Source organism: Odocoileus virginianus, chromosome 4 (genome assembly GCF_023699985.2).
Source record: "Odocoileus virginianus isolate 20LAN1187 ecotype Illinois chromosome 4, Ovbor_1.2, whole genome shotgun sequence".
NCBI lineage: Eukaryota > Metazoa > Chordata > Mammalia > Artiodactyla > Cervidae > Odocoileus > Odocoileus virginianus.
In genome coordinates this window covers 77,801,470-77,816,732 of record NC_069677.1, presented here as the reverse complement: position 1 = coordinate 77,816,732, position 15,263 = coordinate 77,801,470, and the positions used below count along the sequence as shown (strand labels likewise).

General features: G+C 45.0%; 1 long non-coding RNA gene across 1 annotated transcript; it reads right to left on the bottom strand.

Annotated features, from left to right (window-relative positions):
• Positions 1–1,596: 1,596 nt before the first annotated feature.
• Positions 1,597–13,336, bottom strand: LOC110121676 (uncharacterized). Its single transcript, XR_002309026.2, has 2 exons — positions 11,320–13,336; positions 1,597–1,790 (listed from the first exon to the last, which is right to left on the bottom strand). It is a non-coding gene; the product is annotated as an uncharacterized lncRNA (long non-coding RNA).
• Positions 13,337–15,263: the final 1,927 nt, after the last annotated feature.

Sequence of the window (15,263 nt, the reverse complement as noted above, 5' to 3'; positions counted from 1 at the left end):
GTTCTTCAGGGAGAGGGGTCTTTCCAGGGGTTCCTCCAAGGAGCTCCCAGTCTGGCCCTTCCAGCTCAGCAGCACCTCGGCTGGCTTTATAGTTGAGACTGGGTTTCCAGGTGGAGCTAGTGGTAAAGAACCTGCCTGCCAAAGCAGACGATGTAAGAGATGCAGGTTCAATCCCTGGGTCAGGAAGATACCCTGAATATCCCACTCCAGTGTTCTTGCCTGGAGAATCCCATGGACAGAAGACACTGGAGGGCTATAGGCCATAGGGTCACAAAGAGTGAGACACAGCTGAAGTGACTTAGCATGCATGCATGAAAGTGAAAGTGAAAGTTGCTCAGTCATGTCCAACTGGGCGACCCCATGGACTATACAGTCCATGGAATTCTCCAGACCAGAATACTGGAATGGGTAGCATTTCCCTTTTCCAGGGGATCTTCCTAACCCAGGGATCGAATCCAGGTCTCCCACGTTGCAGGTGGATTCTTTACCAGCTCAGCCACAAGGGAAGCCCAAGAATACTGGAGTGGGTAGCCTATCCCTTCTCCAGCGGATCTTCCCATCTCAGGAATCAAACTGGGGTCTCCCGCATTGCAGGTGGGTTCTTGACCAACTGAACCATCAGGGAAGCCCATGTTCACAGAGTTTATTTCAAATAAACCCTGAGAGGATAACCTCACAGGACCATGTGGCAGGTCTGTTTTAGATCCAGTGCAGTTATGATATAATCATCTGTATGCATAATGAAAAGTAATAAGATTGGCAGTCCATTGCCCTACATGGTGAACCGGGGTCTCCTGCATTGCCTGGCAACATCCATACCTGCATATTCGCTTCCCCTCCCCCGCCTCCCTCTCCCCACTCCCTAACTCGTGACTCCTAGAATCACCTTCTTTGGCTGTGGAAGAGATTTAAGCTGAAACTCTATCCTTCACCCCATCAGTTTTGTGTAGTCAAGAAACTGGGTGATGAGTTAACTGAATTTATGAGCCAATTTTAAGTGACAATATTGGATTATCTGAAAATTTCCCTAATTCCTTGAAAAGTCCTGGCCTGTACATCTGCAATATAGCCATTCTTTGAAGAAATATAAAGTAGACAGACCCAAAAGGCAAAGCTATTTCTGTCTCTTAGGTAATATTAGCGCTTATGAGAGCCAAAATGCAGGTCCACAAAGAGACCATCATAAGCAGCAGCCAACCTTAAAACAAGACTTTGACAAACCAGTGAGTTGAAAATTCGATGTGGACAGTATCTCATTCTTTGTGTCCTAAGGAGCCTTGGAAAAAATCAATGAATGCTTATTGACTGACTCTTCAACTTCAATTGAAGATAGCAAATTAAAGGTTCTGGAGCAAATTTGGTTCTCCATTAGCGGGATAATTCTGTAGTCCCAGAGAAGTCTAAGAGCAAGCCAAGTGTTTATCTCAAAAGTCAGATCACTCAGGGATGGTAAGTAAATCCCCTCTCAACTATTCATTTGTAAATTTTATATATCTCTTGCTTACCATGTTTGCTGATTCACATGGCAGAAAAATGTTTTACCAAAGTTTTCCCCTATTTTTTGAATGAACACAATTCATGTCACAGCAACAAGTATTTAAATAATAGTCATTTTTTATTAAGATATAAAAATGTACTTTGGAAAATGTCTATTTTAAAAGATATTTATAGAGTTTAAGGATGAATTCTTATAACTCTAGAGTGTTTGGTTGGGGGTGTTTGGAGATTCTTGTTTTTGTTATTTATTCATCTGGCCATCTTTTTGTTTCCTGCTGTGTAAAAGGGATAATCTAAAACAAAGGGAGGAATAAATATCAGAATTAGGGTATGACTTTGTTATTGGTAAGCTTAAAGATACAAAATTTATAATTGTGAATTATGGAATATCAGTGTTAGGATCTGAAATAGATTTCCAAAAATTATTTAAAGGAGGAAAGTTTATTTGAATATCTTAGGTTTACAGATGACAGAAAAGTTCATTCAGAAGAAAAGTTTCTGTATAGTCATAAAAGCAGATGACTTTTAATGTGAACTGGGACCCTTGCAGGTTAAGTAGTGCATGTGTATGAAGGGGCTGTAATAGTCTGCTCAGTCTGCATACACTAGGCCACAGAAGGGGTGGCCCTTACCAGAGAAATTTATTTTCTCCCAGTTCTAGAGGCTGCAAGTGAGACAGGCTGGGACCTGGGACCCTTTGCATCAGTGCTGTAGTGTTTGCATCTGGACATACCTCTCGTGGAGGACAAAATAAAAGAAAACTCTCTGGGATTAAAAATAGCCATGTGTATGCACAGTTGGGGCAAATTCTGGACCTTAAAGACACAAAGAGACCAAAAAACCACACTGCTACTTTTAAAAAGCGCAGAGCAAAAGCAAAGTACTGTGTGTGCCCCTTGCTCTGGACACCACCTAAGGAGTGGGCAGACCCCTAAGCCACCCCTGCAGCCTGATCCCTGAACAAACCTCTATCCTCACCGGGTGCAAGAAACAAGCTTGCCACCCGCCTCCCAGGGAGAGAGCAAGCAAGGGAAACTGGTTTGTTCTCCTGCTGCCCTGCTGCAGCAGAGACCCCAGCAAAGCCCTGCCTGAATTTCTTGTGTGGCCTCTAGTCAATTTCTATCAATTGGGAAAGGTGAAGAGCCCTGACTGGTAACAGAAGTCCAAGATCAAAGTGCCAGGAAATGTGATTCCTGGTGACCGTTCCTCCTGGCTTGCAGCCGGCTGCCTTCTCCCCCTATTCTCCCGTGGCCCTTCCTCTGCCAGGTGTGCTCGGAGTGAGAGAGTTCTCTGGGGTCTCCTCCTCCTCTAGGGACACCAATCCATCAGATTAGGGCCCTACCCTACAACCTCTTTTAACCCTAATTAGCTCCCAAAGGCCCCACCTCCAAATACCATCCTGTTAGGGTCAAGGCTCCAACACAAGAATTTTGAAGAAGACACAATTCATCCATGAGAGGCGTCATGCCCTTTGATACTATAATGTATCTTTTTAGAATCTATCCCTGGAGGGGGTCACTGGCAACCCACTCCAGTATTCTTGCCTGGAGAATCCTATGAACACAGGAGTGTGGCTTGCTACAGCCGACAAGTTGCAAAGAGTTGGACATTGCTGAAGTGACTGAGCACAGAATCTATCCAAAGGAATGATTCCAAATTATGTGAAAACATGTATGTAGAGAATTTTCCTTGTAAGAAGATATACAGAACTAACCTAAAATATGCAACAATAGTAAGGACGTAAGAATGACAGAGCCAGAAAAAGAAATGTTATGTAGCCGTTAAACATGGCAACTCAAAGATCATACAGCAACAAGAAAAACATCTATAATGGTAGGTGCTTTTTTAAAAAGAGATGAAGGATCAAGTAGCTCTGGGATTGAACTGGCTTTGGGTTTTCTCAGTTACTGTTACCATTATGAACTGATTTGTCCCCCCCTAAAAAAAAAACCCATTTGAGGAAGCCCTAGTGTTAGTCGTTCAGTTGTGCCCGACTCTGCAAACCCCATGGACTGTAGCCCACCAGGTTCCTTTGTCCATGAGATTTTCCAGGCAAGGATACTGGAGTGGGTTGCCATTTCCTTTTCCAGGGGATCTTCCCAACTCAGGGATCAGACCCAGGTCTCCTGCATTTCAGGGAGAGTCTTTACTGACTGAGCTACAAAGGAAGCCCTCACCCCCAGTAAATCAGAACACGACTGCACTTGGAGATGGGACTTTTACAGGGTGTGTGTGTGTGTATGCGTCCTTGTCACTATGCATGTCCGACTCTGTGATCCCACAGACTGTAGCCCACCAGGCTCCCCTGTCCATGGGATTCTTCAGGCAAGAATACTGGAGTGGGTTACCATTTCCTCCTCCAGCAGATCTTCCCGACCCAGGGATCAAATTCATGTCTCCTGCATTGCAGGCAGATTCTTTACCATCTGAGTCACCAGGGAAGCATCTGAAAGAGGTAATAAAGGTTAAATGAAGTCACAAGAGTGGACTCTAATCCAACCTGACTGGTGTCCTTAGAAGAAGAAGAAGAGGTGCCAGGGATGCTCCTGCACAGAACAAAGACCATCTGAGGGCACAACCAGAAGAAAGCCATCTGCAAGCCAAGGAGGGAGGTCGTGGGAGAAACCATCCCCACTGACATCTGTGAGAAAATAAAGTTCTGTAGTTCTAAGCCACCAAGTCGGTGGTACTTTGTTATGGCAGTCCAAGCTGACTGATCCCATTACCCTCACGGAACCAAAGACTTGATAATCCCTCGGATGCTCTGTGCTCAGGTAGGAGCTGAAGTGCAGAAAGGTTTACCTCTGTGCTCAGGCCCTATCCTCAGCTTTCACCCGACCCTGCACACCTGCCTCTCGGAGTTTCCTGAGCTTCTGGGAGCTCTTGCTCCCTCCCCTGCTCCCTGTCCCTGCTGGGCTGGCAGGTGTGATTGAGCGTCTTCATCGCCCAGCCCAGCATCAGCCTCAGATCGTCCTTTGGGCTTGGGACTTGAGGGTGGAGCTTTGCAGGTATCCCTGAACCTCCTTCCCATGAAGGTCCAGCTGCTCTGTATCGTCAGTGAGTCCTACAAGAGCGCTCCCTGCCCTCCCCAGCGACAGGAGATGCTAGTGGCGTGAGTGTAGGATGCTGGGCCAGTGCTCTCTCCACCCATCTCAATGGACATGAGCTTGAGCAAACTCCTGGAGATAGTGGAGGACAGGGAAGTCTGGCCTGCTGCAGTCCTCAGAGCCACAGAGAGTCAGACACATCTTAGTGACTGAACAACAACAACTCCCAGGTAGAGGAGTTGTCTCTCCAGGTAGAGGGTCTGACTTCTTTCCTTCCTTCAGCATCAACTGGTGTGTATCTGCATCTCGGAGGCTACAAACCCCACTGCCTCCTTTCCTATCTGGAGAAGGGAATGGCAACCTACTCCAGTGTTCTTACCTGGAAAACCCTGCAGACAGAGGAGCCTGGCAAGCTATGGTATGGGGTCACGATGAGTTGGGCATGACTGAGCAACTGAACACATCGGTTTAAGGCTTCAAGTGATGGGTCAGGCACTAGGGTGAGGTTACTGCTCCCCTCCCCTCACTCTGCCCCTGCAATGGTATCTAATATAGTCTGCAGGCCTGCATCACCAACTGGGCTCTCTCCAGCCTAACCCAATCTGCCTGGAGTGATGGAGTTCCATAGGAAAGAGTCTGGGGGCGGGTCCAAGTCCCATTAAGTCTAGGGGTCTCTTTGCTGCCATGTTAGTCCACACTAGGTTTGTAGCAATTAATTAAAAATTTTGCTGAATTCTTTGGAACACTCTGATGACAGGAGTGACTTCATCTCTGTTCTGAGGCAGTACTTGTGACTGGAGGGAAGAACTTCACCCCTTGAAATTGAGGCTACTTGATTGCCCTATGATGAGTTCAGGAAAAATTACAACTTTGTGGCTTATCTGGCTTCTTCTCCTGAAAGTCTGAGTGATGTTCTTTCCAGCTTTCTCCACCCTAGGCAGAAGTGGGACCCACATCCAATTTTAAGTGATGTGTTTGCTGCATGTAAATGCTGAATTCAGCACCAGAAGAAATAAGCTTTGCAAACAAGAAACATCAAGCCCAGAACTATAATTACCATGAGGCTCTGATATCACTGATAATTCTCCAACACTCAGAATTATTCCAAGGAGGATGTAAACAGTTAAGAAAAATGACAGATGGGAAGAGATGAAATGGATACAGCCACTATGGAAGACTATATGGAGATTCCTTAAAAAACTAGAAATAAAACCACCATATGACCCAGCAATCCCACTCCTAGGCATAACTGAAAAATTATGAAAAAGGAAACCAAAATTGAAAAAAACACATGTATCCCATTGTTCATTGCAGCACTATTTACAACAGCTAGAACATGGAAGTAACCTAGATAGATGAATGGATAAAGCAGCTGTGGTACATATACATGATGGAATATTACTCAGCCATAAAAAGAAACACCTTTGAGTCAGTTCTGATGAGGTGGATGAACCTAGAACCTATTATACAGAGTGAAGTAAGTCAGAAAGAGAAAGATAAATATCATATTCTAATGCACATATACAGAATCTAGAAAACGGTACTTAAGAATTTATTTACAGGGCAATAATTGAGAACCAGACATACAGAATAAACTTATGGACATGGGAAGAGGGGAGGAGAGGGTGAGATGTATGGAAAGAGTAACACAGAAACTTACATTACCATGTGTAAAATAGATAGCCAACGGGAATTTGCTGTATGTCTCAGGAAACTCAAACAGGGGCTCTGTATCAACCTAGAAGTGTGGAATGGGGAGGAAGATGGGAGGGAGGTTCAAAAGGGAGGGGATATATGTATACCTATGGCTGATTCATGTTGAGGTTTGACAGAAAACAACAAAATTCTGTAAGGCAATTATCCTTCAATTAAAAAATAAGTTAAAAAGAAAAAAACAAAAAGATACATGCACTTTTATGTTCATAGCAGCACTATTCACAATAACCAAGACATGATAGCAATCTAAATGTCCATCGACAGATGAATGGATAAAGGTGTGGTATGTAGTACAATGGAATACTACTCAGTCATAAAAAACAATGAAATAATGCCATTTGAAGCCACATGGGTGGACCTAGAGATTATCATACTAAGTGAAGTAAGTCAAAGACAAATATCAAATGATATTACATGTGGAATCTAAAATATGACACAAATGAACTAATCTATGAAATAGACTCACAGATGGAGAGGACAGCCTTGTGCTTACTAAGGAGAAGGGAGGGATGGATTGGGCATTTGGGATTAGCAGATGCAAACTGTTATATATAGAATGGATAAACAATGAGGTACTACTGTATAGCACAGGGAACTATATTCAATATCCTGTGATAAACCATAATGGAAAAGAACATGGAAAAGAATGTGTGTATATGTATAACTGAATGACTCTGCTGTATCGCAGAGACTAACACAACACTGTAAATCAACTATACTTTAATCAGATAAATCTTTAACTAAGGTGATATAAAAGGGAAGTCATTTATAAGACTACCAAAATAAAGCCTAGTAGGACCCCCAATGGCTCAGCAGGTAAAGAATCTGCCTGCAATGCAAGAGACACGTGTTCAGTGCCTAGGTTGGGAAGGTCTCCTGGAGGAGGAAATGGCAACCCACTCCAGTATTCTTGCCTGAAGAATCCCCATGGACAGAGGAACCTGGTGGGCTACAGTCCAAAGAATCACAAAAAATCGGACACGACTGAGCACACAAGTACAGAACTAAACCAGAAGACATATGAAGTCATCAGATCCCTGAGTCCATGCTGAGAATTACCAGGATGCAGCAGCTATAAATCCAGACGGATCCCTGGGCACTGTATGAGCAACTCAAATACTCAGAATAGCGGTGCTATTGGGATGCACTTTTCCAGAATGGTGAACAAGTCTTGAGGAAGCTCCTCCCTAAACCAACTTTAATCTTCTGTTGATTGTCAAGATAACTGTGTTTATAGAGAAGTCAATGTACTTTACATGCATGATAAATATACTTTATGATTGTATTTATTGTGAGATATTTATAGTGAAAAATAGGCTCAGGTTAAATTAATCCCTGGATATATGCCCAGGAGCAGGAATGCTGCATCATGTGGCAACTTTATTTTTAGTTTTTTAAGGAACCTCTAATTTTCGTTTTTTTAAGGCACCTCCATACTGTTCTCCATAGTGGATGCATTCCCACCAACAGTGTAGGAAGGTTCCCTTCTCTCCATACCCTCTGCAGTATTCATTGTTTGTGGAGTTTTGATGATACAGATTTATCACTTATGTAGAAGATACAAATTTATCACTTATGTAGAATGTCTGCTGAGACATTTGAACATATTGCAGACTTTTCCCTAGTGTTGTAGAAATCTAGAAACCCACCTTCAACTGAAAGTCTCCAGGAATGTCAGTCACTAAGAAGCTCAAGCATTGCACCTGCCCAAGAAGAAGGGTCACACCTTTGACCAAAGAGGCCACAACTGAAAGGAGCCAGGCAATGTGCCCAGGGTCACAGAGCAAGCTGGCTGCGAGCCGTCGCTTCTTTGCAGGCTGTTTTCCCCTGCACCAGGCTTTTAGAGGCCTCTAAGTCTTCCCTAGTGGCTCAGAGGTTAAAGCGTCTGCCTGCAATGCAGGAGACCCGGGTTCAATTCCTGACTTGGGATGATCCCCTGGAGAAGGAAATGGCACCCACTCCAGTACTCTTGCCTGGAGAATCCCATGGAGAGAGGAGCCTGGTAGTCGCAGAGAGTCAGACATGACTGAGCGACTTCACTTTTCACTTTCACTTTTTAGTCTCCAAAAAAGGGAAAATTTAACTCAGTAATGACTCCCCCAAAATAAAATAAATCACAGTGATTTCTTTGAGCCACAGTTCGGTGCCTGTGTCCCCTTGACTGGAGATAGTGCGGGACCAGGTGAGCCAAGGAAGAGAGAGTGGCCACTAAACATGCGTTAGTCAAAATGGGCCTGGAGAGCCTGGAGGTTCTGAAAACAAGGTGAGCCACAGCAGAAGAGCAAAGCCCATTTCCATGTGCCCACGCTGCTTCTGAAATGAATCATTCATTTTGCAGGAGTGTATCCACCACGTGGGACACACCTGCCCTGATAGGAACAATGCCAGGGCCACAGGGAGCTGGTGGGTAAGGAGCCAGCCCACCTTCATGGAATTTAATGGGCAAGTAGCCAGTCAGTAATTAATTACACAATTACATCATTAGTGCAATGAAGGAGACAGCGAAGGTGACATATTAATTGTGTCGAGTCATTAACCCAGCAGGGAAGGAATCAGAGTTCCATCAAGGAACCAGGAAACTCTGTTTCAGAATGTTGTTGTTCAGTCGCTCAGTTGGGTCCAACTCTGTGACCCCTTGGACTGCAGCATGCCAGGCTTCCCTGTCCTTCACTATCTTTTGGAGTTTGCTCAGATTCGTGTCCCTTTAGTCAATGATGCTAACTATCTCACCCTGTCACCCGCTTCTTCTCCCGCCCTCAATCTTTCCCAGCATCAGGGTCTTTTCCAATTAGTCAACTCTTCGCATCAGGTGGCCAAAGGATTGGAGCTTCAGCTTCAGCATCAGTCCTTCCAATGAATATTCAGGACTGATTTCCTTTAGGATAGACTGGTTTGATCTTGCAGTCCAAGAGATTCTCAAACATCAGAATAAGGGATTAATCATCAGAATTCCACCTCCCACATCACAGGACATGCTGGGGAAGGAAAGGCCCAGAAGGGGAGGGTTGGAGGGTCAGAAAAGAGGCCCTATGCAGGGCCTGTGAGGGGAAGCTGAGAAGCCCAGGTGAGCATGGCCCCTGCAGTTGGGCCACAGGAGAGGAGTGAGATGTGAAGTGATAGTCAGCAGCCACATGAACTAGAACCTGGGAAGAAACACAGCCTTACTCTCAGCTCGAGCACCCCAACGACACAGGTGCCCTGCAGAAGCCAGCAACCTTCCCTGCAGAGCTTCACACACCTGCCAGGACCCAGAGAAGCAGGGGAAAGGGTCATGGGCAAGCCAGAAGGCCTTGCAGCAGGCCAACCTTGGCAGGGGTGAAGTCCAAGGGCACCTGGACTTCCTCATGCACCATCACTGGGCCTTCATGTCCGCCTCCCAAATTGCAGGCATCTTTCTGTGTGGCCAGCTCCCACCCGGAACCACAGCAGACAGAGTAGCCAACTAACAGTGCAGAAGCATCCAGAGGCCTCACCAAAGAGAAGCTGAAGGATCAGCTGGAGTTGCATAAAGTGAAGGAAGGGGGGAGTGGATGATCCAAGCAGGTACAAAGGCCCTGGGGTGGGCGGACCCATAGATCCCTGTGGTACCTTCTGCACCGCAGTGACCAGTGTGGAGAGTGATGCCCGGCCAGGGAGGGTTGGGGGAATACCCAGCTGGGCCTCGGAGGCCATGGCAGGGTTTGAAATTTCATCCTAAGAGCGATGGAGAGGCAGGGGAGAGTCGCCCAGAACACACCGCAGGCAGAGAACCTACCCTGCAGTATGAAAGGCCTGGGGTCAGAAGACACACGGGTCTGTCTGTGACTGTATCTTGTGACTTCACTTGGCTCATTGGGACCACACTGGACTAAGCGAGGACTCACTGACATAACCCAGGAAAGTGTCCTTGTGTGGAGGTAGGTCAGCACACTGCTGATTCAAAGGACCACAGAGTGACTGTGTCGGTCTTTGCGGGCCGAATGGTCTCGGTCACAGCTCTTTTCAACTCTTTCTTCAGGCCTGAATATAGCCCCAGAAAACACGTCCACAGTGACTGGCTTCTGATAAAACCCCGCTTGTGGACACTGACATTTGAATTGCACATAATTTTCACCTCATAAAACATTATTCTTCTTTTGCTTTTTTTCAACCATTTAAAAATGCAAAAACCGTCCTTAGTTCATGGGCCATAATAGAACTTAGCAGCAGCTGAACTTGACTCAGGAGCACATATACATACACACCATACAAATACACAAACACAGCACACACACATACACTCACATACATAAACACAGAACACAAACAGATACATTCACATATACAAAAACAGCACACATACATACACACCATACAAATAAACACACAAACACAGCACACACACACGTCATACAGTTACATGCACAAAGCCAGAACACACACACACACAGCACAACTGTGAAGAAGCTGCTCTAAGCCTCCAGGCTGACTGCACAGCCTTTTAGTTCAGTCCAGTTTGTCCATTCTGAGTGAAACAAACAAAACTAGAGCAACTGTAATTTTTTAAATTAGTTTTTGATTTAGACAATCATGTGCTATTCATTGAACTACCTTAGACTTTATTAGCCATGAAATTGGAGCATTACCAAGAGTTGCTAAATTCAGTTACTCTGTGAAACATCCTACATTCTTAAGGTTTCTGTAGAGAAATATAATTAATACATCCTATGCTACATTTCCCCCATAGACACTACTAGAATCTTATAAATTGTCTGCTTTGTCAACCCAGTATGATTATGAGGCCAGGCACGAACCGCTCCGTCTGAAGCCATAGGGTGAGTGATGATTCTCACAAATCTTCCCACCAGCCCACAGGGTCAGAATCTCATTATAGTCTTAGAAATAACATGTCTCACTCAACAAAAGAAGACGATTGTGGGGTTGTTTCAGCTCTGGACCCAGGCTGCTTCTTCAAATTCTGCCTTTCCCAAGTTGAGAAGCCAGAGCACCTGCTTCATAAGAGTTACAGCGTGAGCCTCACCTGAGGCCGCGGCCTGTGGCATGATTTACAGGCTGTGCAGGGTGAGAATTAAATATTTACCAACTGCAGGGGAACGAGGCTCCTTCCAAACGCTGCAGGGATGAGGAAAGTCTGCACGCAACTCGGAGCAGGGCGACCTCGGTCCTAAGAAGTGGACCATTCTGGTGAGCACAGGTCAGAGGACTGGGGAGGTGGGCATCTCCAGAAGGGACTTCAGGGGTTCACTGTTCAACCCCTTTGTTCTACTGACGCATCACCAAAGATAAAACCCACTAAAGTTCAATGCAGCCAAATTCCTTTCCTCTGATATGTGTCCTCTTGGGGTAAATGGATTCACCCCAAGAAGAAGAAGTGGAACCCTGCCAGGCACAACATCTTTCCCTGTGACATCACAAGCACATTCTCGATGCCTCAAGTTCTGTTTCCTAAATGTCATCAAGGGTCTTCTCCCTGCCTCTCCCACCCATCAGCCACACTCACCCCTCTCCATCCTGCGTGGATGCCATCAGCAAGCTCTCTGGAGACCTGGCTCTGGTCGGGCTTGGTGAGCAGCAGAGTGAGGAGACTGTGTCTTTGTTACCTGACTCCCTCCCAGCCAATTGTCCATGGCTTGGCCGTGTCCCTCTACCTGTGGCCCAGCAACTGTCAGGGGCCTTCTCTGTGCAGGCCTGGCCACCTCTCGTGCCCCGTCAGTCCTGTGGATGGTGACCTAAATGTCCTGCAAGGGTCTGCTGGACCACCATCTATCCCATTTTACCTCCCCGAACCCCTTCCCCTGGAACAGCCCATCTCTTCCTCCATCTGAAACCCACATTCTCATCTGGGTCTCACCTGGGTCAGTCCACCCACAAAGAGGACTGTCCTCCGTCTCTGCACAGGACACATGTTCTTTCCAAAGGGCATGTTGCTGTTGTTGCTGTTGTTGTTTAGTCATCAAGTCATATCCGACTCTTTGTGACCCCACAAACTGCAGCACACCAGGCTTCCCTGTCCTTCGCTCTCTTCTGAGTTTGCTCAAAATGCATGTCCATTGAATCAGTGATGCCATCCAACCATCTCATCCTCTGTCATCCCCTTCTCCTCCTGCCCTCAATCTTACCCAGCATCAGAGTCTTTTCTGATAAGTCCGCTCTTCACATCAGCTGACCAAAATATTGGCGCTTCAACTTCAGCATCAGTCCTTCCAATGAAAATTCAAGGCTGATTTCCTGAATGACTTGAGTCCTCCTTTACCAGCTAAGACACCAGGGAAGCCCTAAGTAAACAAAGGAAGATCCTTAACTCCCTGGGGCAGGCTTGGAATCTGACAGTGTAACCAAGGTCAAAGAACCCGGAAAGGATGGGCAGGTGCGGTCTCCCTGGCTCTCATTTTGTGACTCAAGGCTTTGAGGGACACTTGTTTAAATGCATCTGTAGCTTCATTGGTCTTTCATTGGCAGGGAGGCATATGTATCTTTCAGAGAAACGTCCTTGGACACGATGCTTTAACTTCCCTCACCCCTTCCCCCAAGCCTGCTTCAGCTCTGTGCATTGCAGGGGTGAGAGAGGTTTATCACATCAGCAAAATCCCATTATCAGTTGAGAGCTGCCCTGGGGTTTGCAGGATTCCTAAATAGAAGCTGGCAAGTACACAGACATAACACTGCGAGCAAACACAGACTGCGTGTTTGTGTAAAACAGCCCATCCTTGACACACCAAGGTCATTTCCAAGTAGATAGTTCTAGGTCAGCACTATCCAAAAAGCTTTCTGCAGCAATGAAATCTGTAACCTACATGTCCAACATAGCAGCCACTAGCCACACATGGTATTGAGCACTTGACATGTGGCCACTGGGATTGAGGAAATCAATCATATTTCATTTAATTTCAAATAATTTAAATGCAAATAGCCACATGTGTCTATAGTATTGGATAGGTCAACTCTAGATAGTTCTATTTGTAAAATGTTCATTCCTCTTGTAAGATAAAAACTAGCCAGGGGACTTCCCTGGTAGTCCAGTGGCTGAGACTCCATACTCCCAATGCAGGGGACCTGGGTTTCCTTCCCAGTCAGGGAACTAGATGCCCCATGCTGCAATTAAGACTGAACACAGCCAAATAAATAAACAAATATTTTTTTTTAAATAAACTAGCCAAAGATCCCTTTGAGAAAGCTTACTCATGGAATAAGCTACTGTTAGAACCTGTTTACTCATAATATAGGAAAACTTCCAAGAATCTAATGAATGAAAAAAATATTATAGACTGATTCACCAAGCATGTAGCAAGTTGGAGAGATTTCTATGGAGATCATTTGGCATCATTCTCCAGAGTTTGAAACTTAAAGTTCAATTGTATTCTACATGCAACGCCCCCCCCCAACTCCTAAAATAACCACAAGAATATGATACTTATAGAAGACAGATGGCAAATATTCATTAAATGTCCATATACTATCTTTTTCAATATTGACCTATTTGATGTTAGTATTCATTCAATGCCTACAGAATGCCAGATTCTGTAGAGGCTACAAAAGGCATAAATGACATAATATTTGCCTTGTCCCAGGATCCAAATTCTGTGGCAATTTAAGGAAAGCAAACCATGAAGTGAAAAATACAGAATTCACTCATCAAACAGCTCTGCTTAAAGGGCCTCCTGAACACTCTGGTCTTTCTTCTTTCTCATTCAGGGATGGAGGCGGGAGACAGAATCATGTTGACAGGAAGTAAAGAAGTCTTGATAATAAACAAGAGTCTCAATTTTAAGCAGTTGTATTGGCAATTAATGTTTCTCATTAAAACCATCTAATGTTTCTCATTAAAAGGACTCTCAGGAAAGTGATATAGCAATATTCATGGCTTTCTGAAATTTTGCACTTTTAGTTTCACCCTTCAAGAACATAGGTGACCAATTCCCTCACATTAGGGACAGTCTTATAAGAGGTATTTTTTTCAGGATCTTCTAAGTAGTGGTGATATTCAAAGTATTTGACAACCTGAAAGACTGAAGGCAGGATGAGAAGGGGATAACAAGATGAGATGGTAGGATGGCATCACCGACTCAATGGACATGAGTTTGAGCAAGCTCCAGGAGTCGGTAATGGACAGGAAAGCATGGCCGTGCTGCAGTCCATGGGGTTGCACACAGTCAGACATGACTGAGCAACCGAACTGAACTGAACTGAAAGCAGGAAAGCCACCCAATCAGAATAATTAGTCTAGGTACACCAGCAAATCAGAATGCACAGTGCATGGGAACCACCCAATCAGAGAAGATATTTGTATGTACATCAACCAATCAGAACGGATAATATATGGGAACCAGCCATTCAGAACAGGTACAGAGCAGAACACAGTTCCATGTTGTGCCAGCAAATCTGACTAATTGAGTTAGTCATCAATTCATAGAAGAGGGTCCAGGGTAGGAGCTGACTGTAATTTAAGATTAAAAAAAGTATTAGTATACAGATACACATCATTTTATTATGCTTTGCTTTATTGTGCTTCATAGATATTGCATTTACAGACTGAAGGTTCGTGACACCCAGCAGAAGTCTATCAGTGCCATTTTCCAGCAGCCTTTGCTCACTTCCTGTCTCTGTGTCACAGTTTGGTAATTCTCACAGTATTTCAAACTTTCATTATTATTATACTTGCTGTTGCCTGCCATATCAGCAAACAAAGGATGCTGTGGCCATCAAGCCATCAGCCACTGCAGTCAGCCCTGAAGGTGAGCCCTGAGGGGACCCAGGATAGGAAAGAACTGGATCCTGGCTCCAGACAGTTGAGATGCACAGAAAAGGAATGATTGCAGCAAGCACAGGCTCTTGTATCTCCCCATACATAGAAAAACACTGAATTGCTTAACTTGAGATGTCTGGTTTTCTTTAATTAACGGTCTCCTTTTGATGACTATCTGGTCATTGTTGCAAAAACTCCTCCATATCCTGTCTCCTCCCTTACCTCTTGGGAGCAGTTCCTCGGAGCTCAGTAGGAGGCTGCCTTCTAGGCTTGATGGCTTT